At 41.3% G+C, this 21,818-nt stretch overlaps 1 protein-coding gene across 18 annotated transcripts in view; it reads left to right on the top strand.

The window, feature by feature from the left end:
• Positions 1-21,818, top strand: part of APBB2 (amyloid beta precursor protein binding family B member 2) — a 171,579-nt gene that overhangs the window by 41,931 nt on the left and 107,830 nt on the right. For 16 of the 18 annotated variants that reach the window (XM_083630342.1, XM_083630352.1, XM_083630336.1 and 13 more), the window contains exon 2: positions 15,918-16,035. The gene's annotated coding sequence lies outside the window, so the exon portion shown is untranslated. The remainder of the gene's footprint in view (positions 1-15,917; positions 16,036-21,818) is intronic. The other 2 variants (XM_083630351.1, XM_083630346.1) reach the window with 1 other exon arrangement.

Genomic DNA, 21,818 nt, shown 5'->3' on the forward strand with positions numbered 1-21,818 from the left:
GCGAGGAATGGGGTGGGGCTGGACTGCTATGAATTTGCCCCTTACATAGTCTTGGGGGTGAAATCCTTGACGAAATAAGGGTGTAATTTTTGCGTTCTTAAACAAATACAGCAAAGTAATAGCAGGTTTCAGAACGTGGAAAAAAATTGAAACCAGATGTTTTTGATTAACCAGAGAAATAACAAATTAAACAAAATAGAAAAGTCGCGACCAGTTACTCACTGAGACAGCTGCTCCTCACTTGCCTGCCTGAGAAGGATGATGGATGGCTTGCTGCAAGATGAGAACAATCTGCTTCGTTTTGTCACCATTTTCTAAGAGGGTTTGAGTCTGTCAGCTGAAGTATTTTAGCCATGAGTGAAGAAAGGGTGAGGAGATCTTAAAGTGCCTTACTTGAAAAAACTATATCCCTTGAAAAAGAGTTCAGCACCTCTCAGGAATCAGAACTACAAGCTTGTTTTTCTACACAGCTGTGTCCACCCCACCTTTCAGAGTATTTTATGGTCTCCGTCTCATTTATAATGGCGCCTTCTTTGAGGGCTCTGCTCTTACCTGAATGTATAAAACGCTGGAAAACCCCACGAGCCTAGATTTTGCAAGTGTGCCTTTTTAATTCTTTTAAGTGGAATGCAGCAAGTGAATTAGACAGCCCTACACATATTATTAAGACTGCAGTCCTATGCACACTTAACCTGAGAGTAATTTTTCATTAAACTTGGTGGTACTTACTTCTGGGTAGACATGGGCAGGATTGCACTGTTAAATTCCTCAGTATCAGAAGTCCTAATGAGTTCAGTGAACTTTAAAGGTAAAGGGACCCCTGACAGTTAAGTCCAGTCATGAATGACTGGGGTTGCGACACTCATCTCACCTTACAGGCTGAGGGAGCTGGCGTTTGCCCGCAGACAGCTAAATGTGTAAGGGACTGCAGTCTGAACCTCTTTATGTCCTGAAAGGTTAAGGTCACATCCACACCAAACATTTAAAGCACTCGTATACCTCTTTTGCAGTAATGGCTTCCCTCAAAGAAGCATGAGAACTGTAGTTAAGGGTGCTGAGAATTGTTTCCTCACAGAGTTGCATCACCCATAAAGAGTGTTAGAAACTCAGATATATAAACTAGGTGCCAAATGGCTCCTTAAACCAGGATTACAGTCGCCAGAATGGAATGCCTAGTTGCCATTTTGGAGTCAGGCGACTCAAAAGTCATATTTTTCTTTTTTTCTTTTTTATAAGATATTTATTAAGATTTTTTAAAGTATTACAATAAAAATGAAAAAAATATCAAAAATACAAAATAAAAATAGTTAAAAACACACAGATTTTCCATTGCTTATTTTCCTTTAGCTTGTTTCCCGGACCTCCTCATACCTCCCTTTTTTGTATTCCACTTCAAATTGTTGGTTCAGCAAATCCTTACCATTAGATATTTACCTATTTATAACCCTTTTTTCATATTCTCTTAAAGCATTACAGCTGGAAACCACTTAATTTCTATCCAACATCATTCTAACATTCATTAATTTTACAATATTTCTGTAGATAGTCTTTGAATTTCTTCCAATCTTCTTCCACCGACTCTTCTCCCTGGTCTCAGATTCTGCCAGTCATTTCTGCCAATCCCATATAGTCCATCACCTTCGTCTGCCATTCTTCCAAAGTGGGTAGATCTTGTGTCTTCCAATACTTTGCAATGAGTATTCTTGCTGCTGTTGTAGCGTACATAAAAAAAGTTCTGTCCTTCTTTGGCACCAATTGGCCGACAATGCCGAGAAGAAAGGCCTCTGGTTTCTTCAGGAAGGTATATTTAAATACCTTTTTCATTTCATTATAGATCATTTCCCAGAAAGCCTTAATCCTTGGGCACGTCCACCAAAGGTGAAAGAATGTACCTTCAGTTTCTTTACATTTCCAACATTTATTATCGGGCAAATGATAGATTTTTGCAAGCTTGACTGGGGTCATGTACCACCTGTATATCATCTTCATAATATTCTCTCTTAAGGCATTGCATGCCGTAAACTTCATACCACAGGTCAAAAGTCATATTTTTCAATACAACCTGTTGGTTCCTGAAATTCGTTCTGACTGTGCAGATAAAATATAGGATAGAATTCTGCAGGATTTGTTGCTAGTGTGTGAAAACAGTCAAGATCCAAGGACCTACAGGCACACACCTCCAGATGGTGGAGACATCAGGCACAAGTGGTCAGTAGTCGGGTACAAAATGCACCTGGCGCCTGACAAATTTCTAATGCTGTCCATAAACCATAGTTCCCTGGATTCTTTTTGTTTGGGGTTGTGAGGCACTATAGCTGTTAAAGCAATGTAAGAGTGCTTTAAATGTATGGTACAGATGCAACCTCAGTTTTTGTCATTAGGTTCTTCTTTATCCTTTGACCAACTTCCTGCAGCTGCCAATTAATAAGTGCACCTGGGTTCCAGCCTTCTTGCTAAAATTGCTAATAATAACACCCCAGACCCTGGCTTCAACATTATCCTCCAGGTACTTATAATGAGGAAAAGTTGAGGGAGCAGAGAAGGATTCATTTGAGTTATGTTCTTGGATGTGTTTTGCTTAAGCCCTTCCCTGTGTTTTGTTAATGACAAAGTCTCTCTTTGCATTACCATTTTTGGGTGTTTTCCCCCTACCCTAGGAAACTGTATAAACATTAATGTATGGGATTTTTGATTTAAAAATAGATTTTATTAAGCTGCGATAGGACCGAAATACTACCAGTTGTAGCTTGGTTAAAGTAATAAAAATAGTAAAAATAAACAAGTGTTTCTAATAGTTTTACAAGGCACTCATGAATCACATGTTGGCTAAAGATTAAATGAAGCCTTCATTTGCTAGATGGATATTCATAAAAGGCACTATATTTAATTGTAGACTAATTTTGTACTGAGACTTTGATATTTGTGCCTTCTATACGCTTTATTGGGCTGGATCCAAAAGTCCTTCCATGAATGGAAGGAGATTTGGTTCATACTTTTGTTACCAGGGCAGTCTAGGTCTAATATTGTAAATTCCCTTTGTTCATATTTTCCCTTAAAATTGTTCCATGGTGCACAAACATTCTCTCAAGGCTGTTTCCCCTCTTCTCTGTTGGGCAAAGTTGGAACCATTTTGTTAACAGTGCGTTTTAAAGCATATTTCTGGCTGAAAGCAAGGGCTATCTGGCATTGTCCTCATGCTCATAGTCTGGCCAGTGATGTGTCCAGTCACTGTCTCTTGGCCTACCTGACAAGGTGGTTGTTAGGATAAACTGGAGAAGGGGAGATCTATATATTGCCACGCCACCCTGAGCTTCTCTGAGGAAGGATGGGACATAAATTCAAAAAGTGCATCTGAGGATCCCTGGTTATGTTGAATTTATCTCTGATCTATTATGGTCTCTCAAAGTTAGTTCCCCCAACCCCCGTTTTTATGCTGAGAAGAAAGTCTTGCTGAAAGAACCTGTCGTCCAAAAGCAAATAGTAAGATATTTGCAATCAGTTTAACTTAAGAACCTGAACTGCTGTTGTTGACTTAAGAGAAGCATAAGTGTTAAAACCAACAGAAACTGCTAAATGAGTGGGTATTAGAAAACTGTGCTATGATTATACAGTTATGTAAATGCCACTCCCTCTGAATTGGTTCATTCTTAACTACAAAAGTGTTAACTTTTAAGATAATTGAACATACAGCTTGATGTAGGTGTGGACACTATGTGAATATTATTCCCCTATTAATATTAGACCCTAGAAAAACTTGAGTACATTTTTACCCTTGGTTGATATGGAGGATGATTGACATTTCCAGGGCTTGCACAGATATTGTTAAGTTGTGGGTGAACATATCAGACAACACAGCGATTCTTCAAACAGCTCTTGTTTATTCACAGGCCAGGACAGAACTGAAGTGAAGGGTTCAGTCAGCCTGCTTATATAGAGCTCCAGTACAATGTAACTGTAACAATTTTCTAAAACTATCCAATCACTGAATGTCACTTTCGATCCCTTATTTGCATAACTATCTACAGTATCCCCCTGCTGGCCCAGGGTGAGAACATAACAGATACATAGCAGAAATTATTTTGGCTTTATTTTAATTCCACTAGATCACCCTAGAACTGAATTAACTTGTCAGGTTGCCTTAGGCAAAGCATAGTTTTCTTATTTTACACATTGCATTGTTTAGACATAGCCTTAGATTTCTATATGCAAATGTAATGCAGCAACCACACCTTTTCAAATTTGTATTGTACAGTTGCTGCTTGTTAGGGAGCTGTGATTGTCTGCATCTGTTGGAGATATACTGCAGTGGGTGGGACTTGAGTTTGCCTCTGTATAACATGTGAAACCCACTCAGCTTTCATTTCCAGCTTGGAGATATTAACGCAGTCGCCCTGTGAAGGTAGATCAGCAAGGATAATTGTGGTAACATATGTGAAGTACTTTGAGTAAAGTGTTCTTGTTATTATGGGGACAGCGAAATTAAACTGGGAATTCTAAATAAATCTTCTAGCACGACATAAGATTGTAAAAAAGATTGTTCAAAACCTTGATGAGGAGATGCTTCTGCGCTATTTTACCAACTAATGTCTGTCCCTACCTTTTCTCCCAGTTTAAAGCAAGACTATAATAACATTTATAGTCACATCTGAAGGCTAAAAATGGGTTCCAATAGCTAACAATTTCCAGGAGAACTTAAAAGTAATAGATTGTAGCTGCATGAATTGCTTTAGAAATGGTATGTTGATGCCTTCAAAATGCTGTGAGAGCCATTGTGCTGCTGACACACTGAACCAAAACAAATTATGTGGACATAAATCTTATTTATTTCAATGGATCTTTCTCGGACATAATATGCTTAGGAGCACAGTATTTGATATCTAAGGCAGTTGGGAAGCTCAGATTTAGGTTTTTTCCGCCCCTCGACAAATGACTACAATGCATCTTGATTACATAAAAGCTGCCAAAAACAAAAAACCTGAAAATCTATGGTGGTCCTTCAAATGCCGTTAGGGAGACACACTTAAAAAAAAAAAAGTTTTGTAGACTGCACAGTATCATCAAGCAACAGACTTGTTGAAGACTGCATTCAGACAGAACTTCTTTCTGTTTCCCTGACATTTCCTTTCCTGATAATTCTTGCAAATTATTCAAAGTGATTTGAATAATGCCTTCTGAATATTCTGGACTACAGCTCCCATAAGCTCTGGTTGCTGACTGGAGCCGATGGGAGTTGTAAGTAAGTTGAAAGCATCTGCAGGGCTGTCACCCGCAACAAGAACAACCCCTGTTTGGGATTATCATAAAGGTAGGTCAGGCTGTGAATAGGAGCAGATTTTATTTCCCCCCTGGCTTTGCTTATCAAAGATCACACAGCCTTTGCTTTGCAAAGAGGACAAACCTCCAGGTTCACTGCACCTTATTTATTCAATGGGTATGGTATTTTTATCACACGACAACTTTTTCTTCAACTCTCCTCATACCCTACCATGCTTTGGGTGGGCATGCTTAGTCCTCCTTGCCCCGCCCCCATTAGTTCAGCAGTTTGTTTTTAAAATGAAATTTTGTTGTTGTTGTTGTTTAGTCGTTTAGTCATGTCCAACTCTTTGTGACCCCATGGACCAGAGCACGCCAGGCCCTCCTGTCTTCCACTGCCTCCTACAGTTTGGTCAAACTCATGCTGGTAGCTTCGAGAACACTGTCCAGCCATCTCGTCCTTTGTCGTCCCCTTTCTCCCTGTACCCTCAATCTTTCCCAGCATCAGGGTCTTTTCCAGGGAGTCTTCAATTCTCATGAGGTGGCCAAAGTACTGGAGCCTCAGCTTCAGGATCTGTCCTTCCAGTGAGCACTCAGGGCTGATTTTCTTCAGAATGGAGAGGTTTGATCTTCTTGCAGTCCATGGGTCTCTCAAGAGTCTCTTCCAGCACCATAATTCAAAAGCATCAATTCTTCGGCGATCAGCCTTCTTTATGGTCCAGCTCTCACTTCCATACATCACTAGAAATTTTGTTACACCGTGTTAAACTATTTCTTTTTTACTCTTGAAAAACAGTTCCGTGAGAGGTGTGCTTGTGTGCGGCTTTGTGATTGACGTATGAACCAGGCAATCTGTGCTGTCCATCTTCTGCAAATTGGTGAAAGTTTTCCCCTCAGCTCAATCTAGGAGCAGTAAACTGTGGTGGTTGTGCTTCTACTGGGCATGGCATTTAAGGGGCGTATGTTGGTGTACTTACCAACATATTTTCACAGTCTAAAGCCCCATCAGGCAGTCTGACTCACAAAATAAAGGTTTCTTTCTTATGGAAGGACATATGCACTGACAAGCATACTGACAGACACTTGGTGATTCAGATGGTGCTCAGCTTTATTCAAAGTATTTCATTGCAGGGGAAAATGATAAAACAATTTTTCATGCTTATGTCACCTGCTTGTATCCTGGTTTGTAATACATGAGTCAGCTTTCAGCTTAAGTACTAAAAATTCATGTATGAGCTTGCAGGAAAGAAGCAACTAAAATAATAATAATGAGAAAATAACAAATAAGAACGTTTTGAACATGCCTTTTTGCTAGCTAGTATTTCCTCATCTGAAATTATATTTTTACTGCAATAAGCTCCAGAGCTGAATATATACTTGCTCTAGTCTCGTTCACAAGTGTCTAAAAAGTCATTCTAGGTGCATCCAATTGATGCGCAATTACCAGTGCAACCTGGACCTGGATTTTTTTTCTTTTTTCTTTTTTTATTAAAAGTGTTCAAACATACTTACAATCTGGACCTGGATTTTGGACCTGGAAGAGGGCAGGGCTGGGTTGGGGTGGGTCATAACAGGGTGAAGAGTCTTGATGCATGTGGGAACCGGGCACACGGAACTGAGTGTGGTACGAAGGACTACTGGTCTTTCAGTTACATAAGTACAGTGGTACCTCGGGTTAAGTACTTAATTCGTTCCGGAGGTCCGTACTTAACCTGAAACTGTTCTGAACCTGAAGCACCACTTTAGCTAATGGAGCCTCCTGCTGCTGCCACGTCGCCGGAGCCCGATTTCTGTTCTTATCCTGAAACAAAGTTCTTAACGCGAGGTACTATTTCTGGCTTAGCGGAGTCTGTAACCTGAAGCGTATGTAACCTGAAGCATATGTAACCCGAGGTACCACTGTAATTGAATTAAGATGTTTTAAAACAGTGAAGAAACTGGTGTGAATTACAGGCCATCGCCAAACCTTCGGTTAGGAAGTTTTTGTACCCAAGAATGCCATATTGTTAATTTACAAAAGGGGGGGAGCTTGTTATAACACACAGCATATCAAAACTGTTGGTGAATACATTGTGTAATACTGCTGTATTCAATTTCTGTAATGGTTAATTCGGCACTTTCCCAGTTATCTCTATCTTTGTGGACATCTCTCTAATCTGTCCATAATTGACTCTCAGTAGATGCTTGTATTTCCACAAAGAGGAATATTTCCAGTGAGTGGCAGAGTAATTAACCTTTGCTTCAGGAGAAGACAAGTCAGTGGCTTCTGAGCCCAGGCCTGGGACTTGACTTGGCACTTGAGTTGTGAACTCTATTCCTGACTTTTGTAGCTGTTCAGTATGACCTTGAACAAGCAGTGAAAACTCTAGCCTCGAGCTTTTCTTACATTTGAGGCTTTATTCATACATATTATAGCTTTATAGTAATGGTACATGTGCTAGGGTTAGTATTCCTTGCAAAGCAGGCTGGCGATCTGTTTTATTAGTTCACAGCTGGCCTTTACTACAGAAAAATTGCAGGGCGATGAGGAAAGTGCCCAAAGCCACCACAGGACTTGTTTTCATTGCACCTTACAGGATTATGCGTGATTTTAATAGCTGTCCAGTGGGGAGAGATAATTTCCCTCCCTCCTTTTTATATTTTCTATAAAAGGATATGTCAAATTAAATAATCATGAGGCTTTAGATCCTAAGAAAGACCCTAGAATATGTGCGTAAATGTAGGATTGTGGCAGAGAGGGGCATTCATTCCAAGCCCAAAGAAATGAACCCATTAAGTGTTATGGAACTCCTTTTTATTAGTCATAACGTGGTTTCTTCTTGTGACATCACTAAACTGAGGATTTTTTGGTTTCTGTGAACTAACAATTGTGAAGACTGTTAGGTTGCCAGCTTGGATAGCTCAGCTGGTTAGAGCAGGCATAGGCAAACTCAGCCCTCCAGATGTTTTGGGACTACAACTCCCATCATCCCTAGCTAACAGGAGCAGTGGTCAGGGATGATGCCTGGTGCTGAAAATGCGAAGGCTGCATGCTGGATTCCTGAATGGGACAGCTGCATAGGAGGTTGGGCTCGATGATCCTCAGTGTCCCTTCCAAATCTATGATTCTATGAATGTCTGGTTTTGAATGCCTGTTAACTGATTCTTAGTTCACACTCTTGCTTAGAACTACTCTGTTGAATGGTGTTCCCCAGTAAGTATATTCGGGATTGCAGCCTTAACTATGCAGGTAGAATGAAGAGCAGTAAGATTGTGAGCTGGTGCAGGGTTATGTTCCAAGAGTATTCTGGCAGTAATAATCGTGAGTATTTAAACAAGCCGGATTTCACCCCGTAACAGGTTTTCGCTTATCGGCACCTTTGGAAGCCCACATTTCATCCTGAGCAACGTTGTGAATCTTAACTTCCGAGGTGGTGTGCTACTGAGCGGGCAGAACATTTATCTTCATCTGTACCATATTCTCCATCATTGCAGTGCAGTGATCTGCAAAATCAACTTGTGACAAAGCTTGCCTCTTTGGGTTTCTTACTGCAGTGCAGAAATAGGCTTGGTGCGGAAAGGCTATGAACTTCATTTAAAGGATACTTCATTGTGAGCTCTTTAGTTAATCACAACCCCCTTCTAAATAGGTATTGATTACTTTGGGTTTTCCCTTGCTTAGCAGTTTTCAAATGGCTGGCTTTTGCTAAGCTATGAATACTTTCACAGGTCATGCCACTGATAAGCCAAGCATGGGGATCCCTGGAGGCTGACTTTATGATGTGTGAATTGAACTAAATCTGTGCTGTGAAGAGTGGTGACTGTGACAGGTGCGAAACTTTAGTTGGATTGGCCTGGTTTATTTTAGAAAGCCCCATTTGTTCCCTTTATCCCAAATACTGATAGTGTCCCTGTGGTGGGAATAGTCATAACTTTATTTAAATATCCAAGTAGCAGGGGACAAGTGATGGTGATTTCATACTGTTAGGTCTCTCTCATATCGTTCACTTATATCCTATGCCTCCTGGATTAATCCTTAATGCTACTCAAGAACAGGTCAGGTTCTGGTCGTATTAAACTCCCAACACCTCTTACGAACAGTGTTAGAAACTCAGAGATATTAACTGGTTGCAAGATAGCACCTTAAACCTAGGTTATGTCCGCCAACACGGAATGTCTAATCGCGATCTTTTTTTTCAAGACTACAAAGCAAAAAAACAAATTGTGTATATCATCAGCATTACAGTCGTACCTCTAGTTGCGTTCCTCTCTTGTTACAGACTTTCAGCTTACGAACGTGGCAAACCCGGAAGTGTTTACTTTCGGGTTCGCCACGGGCGCATGCACAGAAGCGATCTGCGCGCTTTGCGCATACGCAGAAGCACTTGATCGTGCCACACACATGCGTGGAAGAGCCACTCTAGTTGCGGACTTTTTGGGGTGTGAACTGCACCCCGAAATGGATTGAGTCCGCAACTAGAGGTACCACTGTATTATATTTCACAGTTTAATTGCACTTTACCAATTACACAAATCTCTTTTTTTGAAACACGTGAACTAATACACATTTCACATCAGGGACACATTTTTACCATCAATAAAGGTAAAGGGACCCCTGACCATTAGGTCCAGTCGTGGCTGACTCTGGGGTTGCAGCGCTCATCTCGCTTTATTGGCCGAGGGAGCCGGTGTACAGCTTCCGGGTCACGGGGCCAGCATGACTAAGCTGCTTCTGGAGAACCAGAGAAGCACATGGAAACGCCGTTTACCTTCCTGCCAGAGCAGTACCTAGTTATCTACTTGCACTTTGACATGCTTTCGAACTGCTAGGTTGGCAGGAGCAGGGACTGAGCGACAGGAGCTCACCCCGTCGCGGGGATTCGAACTGCCGACCTTCCGATCGGCAAGTCCTAGGCTCTGTGGTTTAACCCACAGCGCCACCCGCGTCCCCCTTTACCATCAATAGCAATTGCTAATTGGACAACACTAACATAAATGGGTCTCAGCTTCAGCAATAGTGACCAAGTCATTTGAATAATTAATATTTATAAATGCTGCACACCAGACAAATAGTGGGGATGTCAGTCGCCAGATGGGGGACAGGACATTCCATGTGGTTACAAGTGGACCATTTGCAGTTGCAAAACATGCCTGGCGCCTGGGGAATTTTGAACACTGCTTATGAAGCCTTCCATTATGACAGCATCTCCAATAGTGAGCAAAACCCAAAACCACATGGCCAATCAGGAATTCTGGAAGAAATTATTTTCTGAGTCTAGCTAAAGGTAAAGGCAAAGGTACCCCTGCCCGTACGGGCCGGTCTTGACAGACTCTAGGGTTGTGCGCTCATCTCACTCTATAGGCCGGGAGCCAGCGCTGTCCGCAGACACTTCCGGGTCACGTGGCCAGCGTCACAAGCTGCATCTGTCGAGCCAGCGCAGCACACGGAACGCCGTTTACCTTCCCGCTGGTAAGCGGTCCCTATTTATCTACTTGACCCGAGGGTGCTTTCGAACTGCTAGGTTGGCAGGCACTGGGACCGAGCGACGGGAGCGCAACCCGCCGCAGGGATTCGAACCGCCGACCTTTCGATCGGCAAGTCCTAGGCGCTGAGGCTTTAACCCACATCGCCACCCGCGTCCCGAGTCTAGCTACCTATTTTCAAATAATCATTCATTGAAAGGATGGGTGAGAAGACAATCTTTTAAGACTTAATGATGATTGTTTGAGCTTCTCCTCTTTTGTGCTTTTGGGCACTTCTCTCATGTCTTTCCACCGTGCCTTCCTCTACCCCGCCCCAGCAACAAGTAGATAAATGTGCACCCCAAGGGTATTCAGCTTGGTACTCCCCAGTTGCCATTGTCAAACAAATCCCATCGGCCACAGCTAGCATGACCAATAGTCAAGGATGCTCAGAATTGTAGTCCAACATCTGGGGGGCAACACATTGATTACCTTGGTCCATTTAGTCAAAATCTGAACATGACAGCTTTACTTGTGATTCCGTAGAATGACTTCCTGTTTTAAAATGGTGCTAGTATTCAACCAAATTGCGACATTTGCTTGGATAGCATATTGAGCAATTAATATTGTGGTGTCTCAGTGCAAGCACTTTGGGGGGGGGGGAGTGGGGATATTCAAAGCTTTTTAAGATTAAAAAATCCAAACCTGATTCACATACAAGACAAATACAGTGATTGCAAATGGAAAAATACAGTCACACTTATAGGGCCCATTCAGATTTTCAATGCTTCCTCAATGTGGAATGGCCTGAACCACAGCCACGTAGCAGAAGCATTCCTGTGACGGTGTCTTCATTTTAGACTACTCCTTTTACTTCTTCATTTCAAGTGTGTATTTTGATGGATGTCAAAGATTAGTATTTATTTGTGCTTTCAAGTGTTCAGAGCACTTTACAGCAACCCTGTAAAGTAAGTTAGCTTCATTATCCTTACCTTGCATGAGGCAGAATGCAGGCTGAGATTCAGGTGAGACTCGGGTCACTTCTAGACACCCAGTTTGTCCAGGATTATACCTGATTTGTTTGTAGGGAGGTTATACGACAATGACTATTTATTAAGCATGCATTCTGATCTTTTTGAAGGGAGGTTAAATGATTTTGCCTCTGAGGAAGCAGGTTTGTTGTGGATGACATCTCAATCAGCTGTAATTGTGCAACCTGAATTTGCCATTATGTGATTGAATCCTGAAAATAGCGACCATCTGGAAGCATCAGCAACTGAGATTTGAACTGGGCAGATCTCATATTCTCAGCTGATACAGTAGATTTGGTCTTAGTGAGACTTGGTTTTAGCCTCTTCATCTACATTGCTTACTTTTTAAGGGAAAATGTGCAAAGAAACGGCTCTGTTCCACTATCTGGTGCTTAGAAAATGCATTTATCTCACCCCCACCCATTTCAGTTGTTGGTAACGCTGGGGCGTTTTGCCTTCTGTTTATCAAAAACATCTGCCATTTGGACATTTCCTTTCAGATACCCATTCACAGCTTATCATGGAAAGGAGCATATGCCGGCCACTTTCAAACTATTGTTTTGGTCTTTTGTTTGTCTATCCATTAAGCATGCTGGACTTTCATCTTTCTCCCATCCTTTCACTTTTCACTATGGTCATAATAATCAAGCATCTGTCACTCTTTCTTGGCTGTTCTTAGAAAAAGAAGCACATATAAACTAATAATGTGTGCTCAGATTTTATCCTCCTGATTTTTAATAATTCTGGCTTTGTTGCAATGCAATATGAAAACCAAGAAAGAATACTGAGTAGTTCCAGTAGATTTTGAATTAGATGCATAAGAAGGAGACTCGTTGTGGTATTTATTTATTTATTAACCAGATTATGCTCAAATGGGACAATAACATATTTTTGAACTGCTTAGATTTTTTAAAAAATACTAAGCAATATATAAAAATACTTACTTTTCCTGTTTAGTTATGTGTATTGTTTTCTGTGTGTACACACACACACACACACACTATAAAATAGGATTTTGGTACATGAAAGAGTTTAAACAAGTAAAATATAAACTGCTGGGTTTTTACTTTCAAATGTTTATAAACCCTTCACCAGTGTCAAATGATAAAAAACAGGTAGATTATTCTAACACAAAAAGCAGGCGAAATCATAGGACAAAGAAATAATAATAATAATAATAATAATAATAATAATAATACATAATAACACATAATTTTGCAAAAACACTTGGTTATTAAATATGAAAGGTAAATACGTGGAGTCATCCACAGTTTATTAATCATCTCAAGACCCTCTGAGCTTTTTAGTAACCTGGACTCCAGATCTTCTAGTTATATTCTGTATTTGTCCACAGTTCAAATATATGTCATTCTTTTACTTGTTCGGTATACGCCTTTTAAACCATGAAGTATTAATCATGAGTAGTGATCCTGAATATTCTAATATATTATTGGACTAATAATGATTGTATTATATTGTGCTGATGTAAGCTCTGTGTGGGTTTAGTTCAACTAAAACTTGCAAAGATTTAAAGTGAGCAAAATTTCTTTAGCCAAAGCCTCAGTTTAAACAGGCCAATGCAATTGCCTGTAAGGATGTAATTGCAGATGTAATCAGTTTGAACAAATGGAACCAATAATTCTTATTTGCAAACTTTGCAGTCACACAGTCTAAAAACGTTCCTGCAGTCCACCCAAGTGTTGGATGCTTCAGTTGAGCTCCCTCCTTTCGCCCCAAAGTCACTGGGCATCTGCAACTAATGGCAGTATATTAAATATAGCTTGAAGGACCTATTCCTGGCATCAGAGTACAACCACAACAAATAATACAAGATATACAAGAACTGATTCCCCCATTCCCAAGCTAATTTTATATATATATACACAGTGGTACCTTGGGTTAAGTACTTAATTCGTTCTGGAGGTCCGTTCTTAACCTGAAACTGTTCTTAACCTGATGCACCACTTTAGCTAATGGGGCCTCCTGCTGCTGCTGTGCCGCCGGAGCCTGATTTCTGTTCTTATCCTGAAGCAAAGTTCTTAACCTGAAGCACTATTTCTGGGTTAGCGGAGTGTGTAACCTGAAGCGTATGTAACCCAAGGTACCACTGTGTGTGTGTGTGTGTGTGTGCGCACACACACACACACACACACACACACACTCTACTTCAGTTTACTTCATACAAGATAAGGGCCCAGAACTTTTATACAGCTTCCACAAGAGACCAAAGCTATAAGAATATCACACAGGTATTTGCAAAGAATGATTATCTCTCATCTTCCCAGTCATAAACCCATTAAGGCGTCAGACCTTGACAAAGGTTAGAAGTTTATAGTTTTGTTGCTTCCAGGAAAATGTTTCGGCTGTCGGTGACCCCGGGTTCTGTGGTACCTGTGAGCAAAATGCTGCGCATAGTTGTCATTCCATACAAAATTGTCAGTCTTGGGGATTGCTGGGGGGACTGCGAGCAAGCGCCGTGATATGTACTTCTGCAAGACTCGTCTTGCCGGGAAGAGAACCGCAGAAGCGGTCGGCAGGTTTGTTTTGGCTTTAATTTGGTAACGCAAATTTAAATACCCCTGTCTCTTTTTTTAAGCAGCTGAGACTATTCAGATAAATCAATTAATTCAAAATAATAGATTGACGGGTATCTCAAATCCTGCTGGCAGGCACCTCTAAAACAGATGTAAGTGGTAAGAGGCAAATGGGGGCAAATGGCTTAAGACCAGAGCCTAACCTGTAGGCCTCAGAGCTCATTTTTGGCACAGAAAGGAATAGGGGTGTGCAGTGTCAGCAACAGCTTGTAGGCTGCCTTGGATTGGTATAATTATTAGAAATTTGGCCTGCTTTTGGACGGCCAGCTGAGTCCTCCCCCCCGTTCCTACTCCCATAATGGTTTCAATGCAGTTCTGATAGCAAACACACCCACTGGTTGTGTGCATATTTCTGCATCCAGTGCGCTCTCACTGATGGTTTGGGAAGCAGTGTACACATGATGTTAGGCGCAATCCACATCTGTCCTGTAGTTTCTTATAAAATACTGTGTTTAGATGGAGCTGATAATAAAAGTGACTTAGGAACATAAGGAGAAAAAAATAAGTGCTAAAGCCAGAGGGATGCCATTTATGAGTACGTTGCATAAGGCACTCATATATGAGCTACCTGTTCAATATCTCTCCTCTTCCCTTCAATCTCCTTTTTATTATACATCCAGATGCTTTGGTTAGCAACCTTTAATTATTGTATTTTCCTTCTTGGTTTTGGGTTGAGGTTGGTAGGTGGGTTTTGAGGTTGTTTTTGTAGCTTGTTTGATTTCAGTATTTATTTTTAAGCTTTATTGAGCAAAATTAATTAAAAAACCTGCAACATAATTTTATTATTATTATTGAAGGGTTCAAAACCTTTATGTGTGAATGAATTCTAATTACTAATTAAATTACTAATTAATTACTAATTAAAGTAAGTGACATGCTGAAGAAAGGCTAAATATTATTATTTATTAGGCTTTTCAGATCCACCCTTCTTTCCACAGCGGCTCAAGGCAGAACACAGCAATAACAAAATACAGTCATAATAAAACCATCGTTAAAATAGCAACTAAAACCTGTACTGTATCAACATTCAAAAACCTGAAGCAGCAGACTCAATAACACTTGAGTTGATGGATTCGTCATTATATATCTTCGTTATATAACTATTTGTGCTTTTACCTTGTATTATTATCTTGTGGTCTGCCCTGATATCTTGTGATGAAGGGTGACATGATAATAGTAATAATAATAATAATAATAATAATAATAATAATAATAATAATAATAATACAAGTGAAGCCACTGTAGCACAGATCCTCAGCTCACAGAGCCACTGTAGTAGGATAACATGATTTATGGAATTGAGTACCTCTGAAAAGTCTGGGATAATCAATAGGATAGCACCCCACCCTCATCTTTCTCATGATAAGGGTAATCAATTACAGCAACCAAAGTAGCACCCGGGTCTGAAGTGAGATTGAAATGGGTTTAGATAATTCACCATTCAGACATGCCAGCAACTGGCAGCCAGCACTCAATATTACAGCGCTAAGTTTGAAGTATGAAATATAAGCGACCTCTTGCTGAAACAAAAGAGATATTGTGGCTTTTGTAATTGATAACTACAAACTTTCAGCTTTCGTTCTCTCTCTCTTTTCAGCATTTTCAGATTAATTCCTTCAAGATAGCATATCAGAAAATTAGTTCCTCTGGTGCTTGCTTCAAGGGCTAAGAAAAGTGGCCTTCCGTCAAAGCCATCACCCAAAGGCTGGAGAGAAGTAAGTATTTCCGTAGAACTACTTTGATTTGTTCCAACAGGACTCTGCAGCCTGCGGCAATAAACCAGGGGTTGCCAACCATCTGCCCAGTGGCCTCCAGATGAAAGAGAAATAGCAATAGTGGTGGAATGCCAATTCTGACATTGCACCAAACTAGTAAGAAGGAACAGCTGTTTGCCAATCCTCTTCACACCATGGTTTGTCAATTCAGACGTCACATTAAGCTAGGAATGGCAAACCCATATCTGGCCAGCAAAGCCATTTCCAGTCGACCATTTTCTGTAGAAGTTCTTCCCTGTTCCCTGCATTCTAGGACCTTTCTAGCAATGGGGCAGTGCCAGAGAGAGGAGAAGGGCCTTTCCTTTCCTTCACATTGTGGGTGTTGGGCTGGGAGGAGAGGTTCCTTTCCTTTTAAACCAGTGCTATGGGGTGGGGTTGGGGAGGGAAGTGGAAACACTGTCCCTTGCTCTTCAGAGATTGCATTTTCTCTTCTGGAACCAACTAGAACTTTCTACTTTGGCAACCAGAGGGAAGATAATCCTATTCCCCCCAACATTTCTCCGATGAAAATAGGGACGTCCTAAGGAAAAGCAGGACATTCCAGGATCTAAAAAGAAGCTAGGAGGGCTTCTGTAAAGCCTTGCCCAGGCCTTCTCCTTCATAGACCTTGATGCCATTTATGTCGCTATTGCCAAAACCAGCAGTCTCACGATTACTTCTCCTCTTCCCCTCCCCCCACTTCTCTCCTCCCAGCCCAGAATGATGCCTAGTAAGTAATGCTAGATACAACCTGACCACATTCTAGGTTTCTCTGCTCCCACAAACGGTGGCCAATGAGCAGGGGCAGGAAGTTTGGTTGACAGCGTGTCATACACTTTTGGTTAGTAGACATCACAGGGAAGTCAATGGGGAGAAATGGTGCTCCTTCAGTCAACTGCCAGACAACCGCTCGCCATGTTTATTCCATCCTTAGCAAGTTTGCCTGCTGCAGAGAGGCCATGGCTGCTTTCCAGCTGCTGCTGCAGCACCTACTTTTAAAGGAGTCTGATTTGCATTAGGAATCTCTGCTGCAAGATTTGGGATAATTACATTAAGGAGAGAGCAGGAACCTCTTCACTGTATTCTACAGACTGATTTCTGTCCTAAAATTTTTAAACGCCCAAGGGGGAGGAATTAGAGCAATTCAGATATTCTGCCTAAGTACCACATGCTTCTCGTTTGAAGGGTCCCAACCAAAATCTCCAGTCCTCAATGATGCTAAAAGCCCGAGAGAGAGCCAGTTAGTGGGTGTTAGTGGGAAGAGTGGTGGGTGTGGACTGAGGAGCTCTGGCTTAAATCCTCTGTCACTTGGGAAATAATTACTATATTTCAGTGTACAGTGGTACCTCGGGTTAAGAACTTAATTGGTTCTGGAGGTCCGTTCTTAACCTGAAACTCTTCTTAACCTGAAGCACCACTTTCACCACTTTAGCTAATGGGGCCTCCCACTGCTGCCGCGCCACCGGAGCACGATTTCTGTTCTCATCCTGAAGCAAAGTTCTTAACCAGAGGTACTATTTCTGGGTTAGCGGAGTCTGTAACCTGAAGCGTATGTAACCTGAGGTACCACTGTAACCTACTTCAGAGCGTGTTTGTTAAGGATACACGAGGTACTTGAACAAGGATAACGTGGCATAACCATATATACGGTATTTGCTGTAGGAATTTTTTTGCCTGGGCCTCTTTCCTGCCTGAACTCGGAAGTAGCAACATTAATAAAATAACAGTTTTGTCACTTTCAGGGTTTTTGGTGCATGTTGTTGGGGAACATGGCTTTGTCTGCCACTGTGGGCTAGTGGTCAAGCTGTAGGTGGGCTGTGAGACGTAAGACTGAAGGTGAGGGAATCACTTGATGATTGAAGGCTCTCTCCACTCTGAAGATGGAGTGGGAAGACGTGTACTCATCATCTCTCCCTGGAGGAAACCATGGGGCTTGAGGGGCTCAATGTCCGAACAGGCCCTTAGTGGCATTCCAGACAGTTCCTAATTTTTTTGGCAACTGATAACGATAAAATGTCTGTGTTATAGGATTCTTCTTTGAGAGCCTGTAGAGGCATAGGTTTTCTGATGTGTTTGTTCATACTGACAGAAATATGAAGGCATTTTCTATTTCCTGCAGTATTGATAACAGTGTTCTGCCGATTTTCCTAATGAGTGCTTTTTTGGCCTGCGTTATTTATTTTTTGTACTGGTACATTTTTACTATATCTTTTGTCAAATTGAGTATGCAGTACTTCAGCGGGGGAAAGGGAGCCCTCAAGCTCTGTATTGCTTTTCGCTTACCATGCACTTTTTCACCACACAAAGTACTAGAGTTTATCTGATTTCTAATCTGATATATAATCACTGGTATTTCTTAGCACACTTACTCAGAGGCTAATTGTAAATATTTTATTGGCAAATAGTGTATAATTTATTTTGCCATTGTATTTGTTGTCCAGGTAATCAGAAGAACATAAAAGCTCTCTGGTTTCCTATTTGAGAAGTGTTTGAATGACTATGACTAAAGCGTTGCTTTATTCTCAAGCTTTATAAAAGTTGTACAAATGCGTAAGACTAATAATTAAACTGGAAGAAAACATTGAGTACTATTTTGCATGGCTACCATTTTAAAAGGCTGTTTTCTTTCCCTAAGATCTTGTTTTTTTCCTGTATAAAATTATCCCACTGTTCTTGTAAGCCTCAATTTCTGATACACTACTGGGTAAAATATAAGTCCTGTTTTTAGCCATGTTTCAGGTAAGAATGAAAATAAATCTTGGGATTCCTTGGAAGCTTACTTAGAGGCTTCTCAATGAGATTATAATTAATGGCGGAAAGTTTAAAAGAAAGGTAAAGGTAAAGGTACCCTTGCCTGTACGGGCCAGTCGTGACCGACTCTAGGGTTGCGCGCTCATCTTGCTCAAGAGGCCGGGAGCCGGCGCCGTCCGAAGACACTTCTGGGTCACGTGGCCAGCGTGACGAAGCTGCAACTGGCAAGCCAGTACCAGTGCCGCACACGGAAATGCCGTTTACCTTACCGCTATAAAGCGGTACCTATTTATCTACTTGCACTTAGGGGTGCTTTCGAACTGCTAGGTGGGCAGGAGCTGGGACCGAACGACGGGAGCTCACCCCGCCGCGGGGATTCGAACCGCTGACCTTACAATCAGCAAGTCCTAGGCACTGAGGTTTTACCCACAGCGCCACCCGCGTCCCTAAAAGAAAGGTAGACCACTGCTATCAATCTTAATTTGGGATCTGGAGTTTCAGTGGACAGTTGGGTGTCTTCCAATACTCTCAATTGATACATGGAATCTCTGTATCTTGCACTGAGTTCTAGGGCATGTGCAGTGTTCATTAGCTGCGGCCATTGAGTTATATTTTAAAAGCAAATTAATTAAAGAAATAAGAAAATACAACCTCATCCCCCCCCAAAAAAAATACAAGGAGAAAGGTGGGGGGCGGGGTAGGAAAGCTTTCAGCTAAACAATATATTTAAACATCAATATGTCCATCTTTGTTTACACATACAGATCTTTGTGATACAGTGGTACCCTGGGTTAAGAATTTAATTCGTTCTGGAGGTCTGTTCTTATCCTGAAACTCTTCTTAACCTGAGGTACCACTTTAGCTAATGGGGCCTCCCGCTGCTGCCACGCCGCCAGAGGACGATTTCTGTTCTCAACCTGAAGCAAAGTTCTTAACCCGAGGTACTATTTCTGGGTTAGCGGAGTCTGTAACCTGAAGCGTATGTAACCTGAAGCGTATGTAACCCAAGGTACAACTGTACTTGCTCATTCTGGACAATATTGACTTTGTGGTTTGCTTATACAAATAAATAAAGTAGTAAAGTAGCTGCATGTGTGGGCACAAAGTACATTCATATTTTGACTTTCCAGGCAGTTCAGTTCAATTTATTGTGTCTAGCGAGTAGCCATTACACACATGAAAATAATAGTAACAAGAATACAACTACGAACAGTGGTTTACATTTCTTTACAGGATAAATCATTTCCTATTCCCCTTTTAAGTTTTATTACACAGATTTGTAAAGCCTTTGCAAGAAATTTGGATGTTCTAAAGGATATATCAGACAGCAAAAAACAGGTCTTTGCAAGAGACGTTCTTCCCTTCTGTGATCTTAACAATGGATGGATGCAATTGTTTCTAAGATCGTTATAAAAAAGGCATTCAAGGAGTACATGAGTTATGTCCTCTATCGATGGAGAGTTGCACTTTTCACGTTTCCATGAGTTTGGGGTCATGTCTTCCAAAATTGTCTTGAGGGATTCTGATACATGCTTAAAAATTGTTTTTAGCTAAAAAAGCAGAACTAATCTAAGAGCTTCGGCTTTAATGGGCATTACAGTGGTACCTCGGGTTACATACGCATCACATTACAGACTCTGCTAACCCAAAAATAGTACTTTGGGTTAAGAACTTTGCTTCAGGATGAGAACAGAAATCATGGTCTGGCGGCGCGGCGGCAGCAGGAGGCCCCATTAGCTAAAGTGGTGCTTCAGGTTAAGAACAGTTTCAGGTTAAGAACGGACCTCCGGAACGAATTAAGTACTTAACCTGAGGTACCACTGTATTCCATTTTGTTGGCTTGATTTCAGTAGGCTGTGAGAAGGAAATATATAAGCCCCAAAGGGAAACTCACGTAGCCTGACAATACAGTTGTTATATGTAGAGCAGAAGGTGAGAGTCTCTTGGGGTGTATCTCCCTGAGCAAAAAAATCTCCATTTCATGCAGCTTTCTTGAAGGCAACAGCAACCATGGTTGCTGGGCAGTGCTGTGACAATTCAGCTCCTGGTATGTTGCCTTTTACAAATGGAATTATTTGCAATTATATCAGGTGTTGTGGAAAGTTGTCCACATCACATGGGGAGAAAGGAAAGCTCAGAAGGCAACTTGAAAACAAGTCATGGGTTGCAGTGTAGTTGTTTACTTGGCTTCCCCCTTTCAGAGATAATAATGTAGGACAGCACCACAGGGAGCAGACGTTTTTCTAAACCTCAAAAACAAAATTAAAATGCACAAAGTTCATTTTGTTATTTGTTTTGTGTTCCTTCAGTTTTTTAAAAGAGCCGTCACTTGATTATTAGGCATATTCATTTTGTTTTTTGTTTTGTTATTTTAGAGAGCCCCCTTGCACTTGTTTTCTTTGCTCCAGAACACATGCTTATGTTTTAGGCTGGCATTCCTGATCTTGTGAAAAATGAATGGTTTTATTTTTAGAGAGGGTAACACATCATCATTTCTCCATAGCATGTAGCTTGATAATAATTCTTGGCACTATCCTGAGGTTCCTTGAGATCTGGAGGAAGCAGCTGGTCACAGTACACAATATAAATTAAGCAAATGAGGCAATTTGGTGGTGGGGACACAAGCGGGATTCCTGTGATATGTGATGCTCAGGGTGACCTCATAGACTATGCCCAGTGGGAACAGACCTGCTAGTTCTTTCCTGTATGCCTTATTCCTGTCTCCGTATTATCTGAAAGCACCTGATTTCCATTACTCTTAACACAAGCCCAGCCTACAAATTCATACTTAATTTTTAAAATTCCTTTCCTGCTTCTCTTTTGCTGGCCGTTGTCTCCATCCCAGAGCTTTTTCTCCTTCCTCAGCTGTTGCACGCCATCCTTTTTATGCCTTTCCCTTATATATCTGGCGTTTCCTTGGGGAAAGATGCAAACTACCTTGGACCTACCTTGTCCCGGCAGCCTCAAGACCGACTGTTAACCCAGGTGTGTTT

The sequence above is a fragment of the Podarcis filfolensis genome, assembly GCF_964270895.1.
Source record: "Podarcis filfolensis genome assembly, chromosome: 9".
NCBI classification, from domain to species: domain Eukaryota; kingdom Metazoa; phylum Chordata; class Lepidosauria; order Squamata; family Lacertidae; genus Podarcis; species Podarcis filfolensis.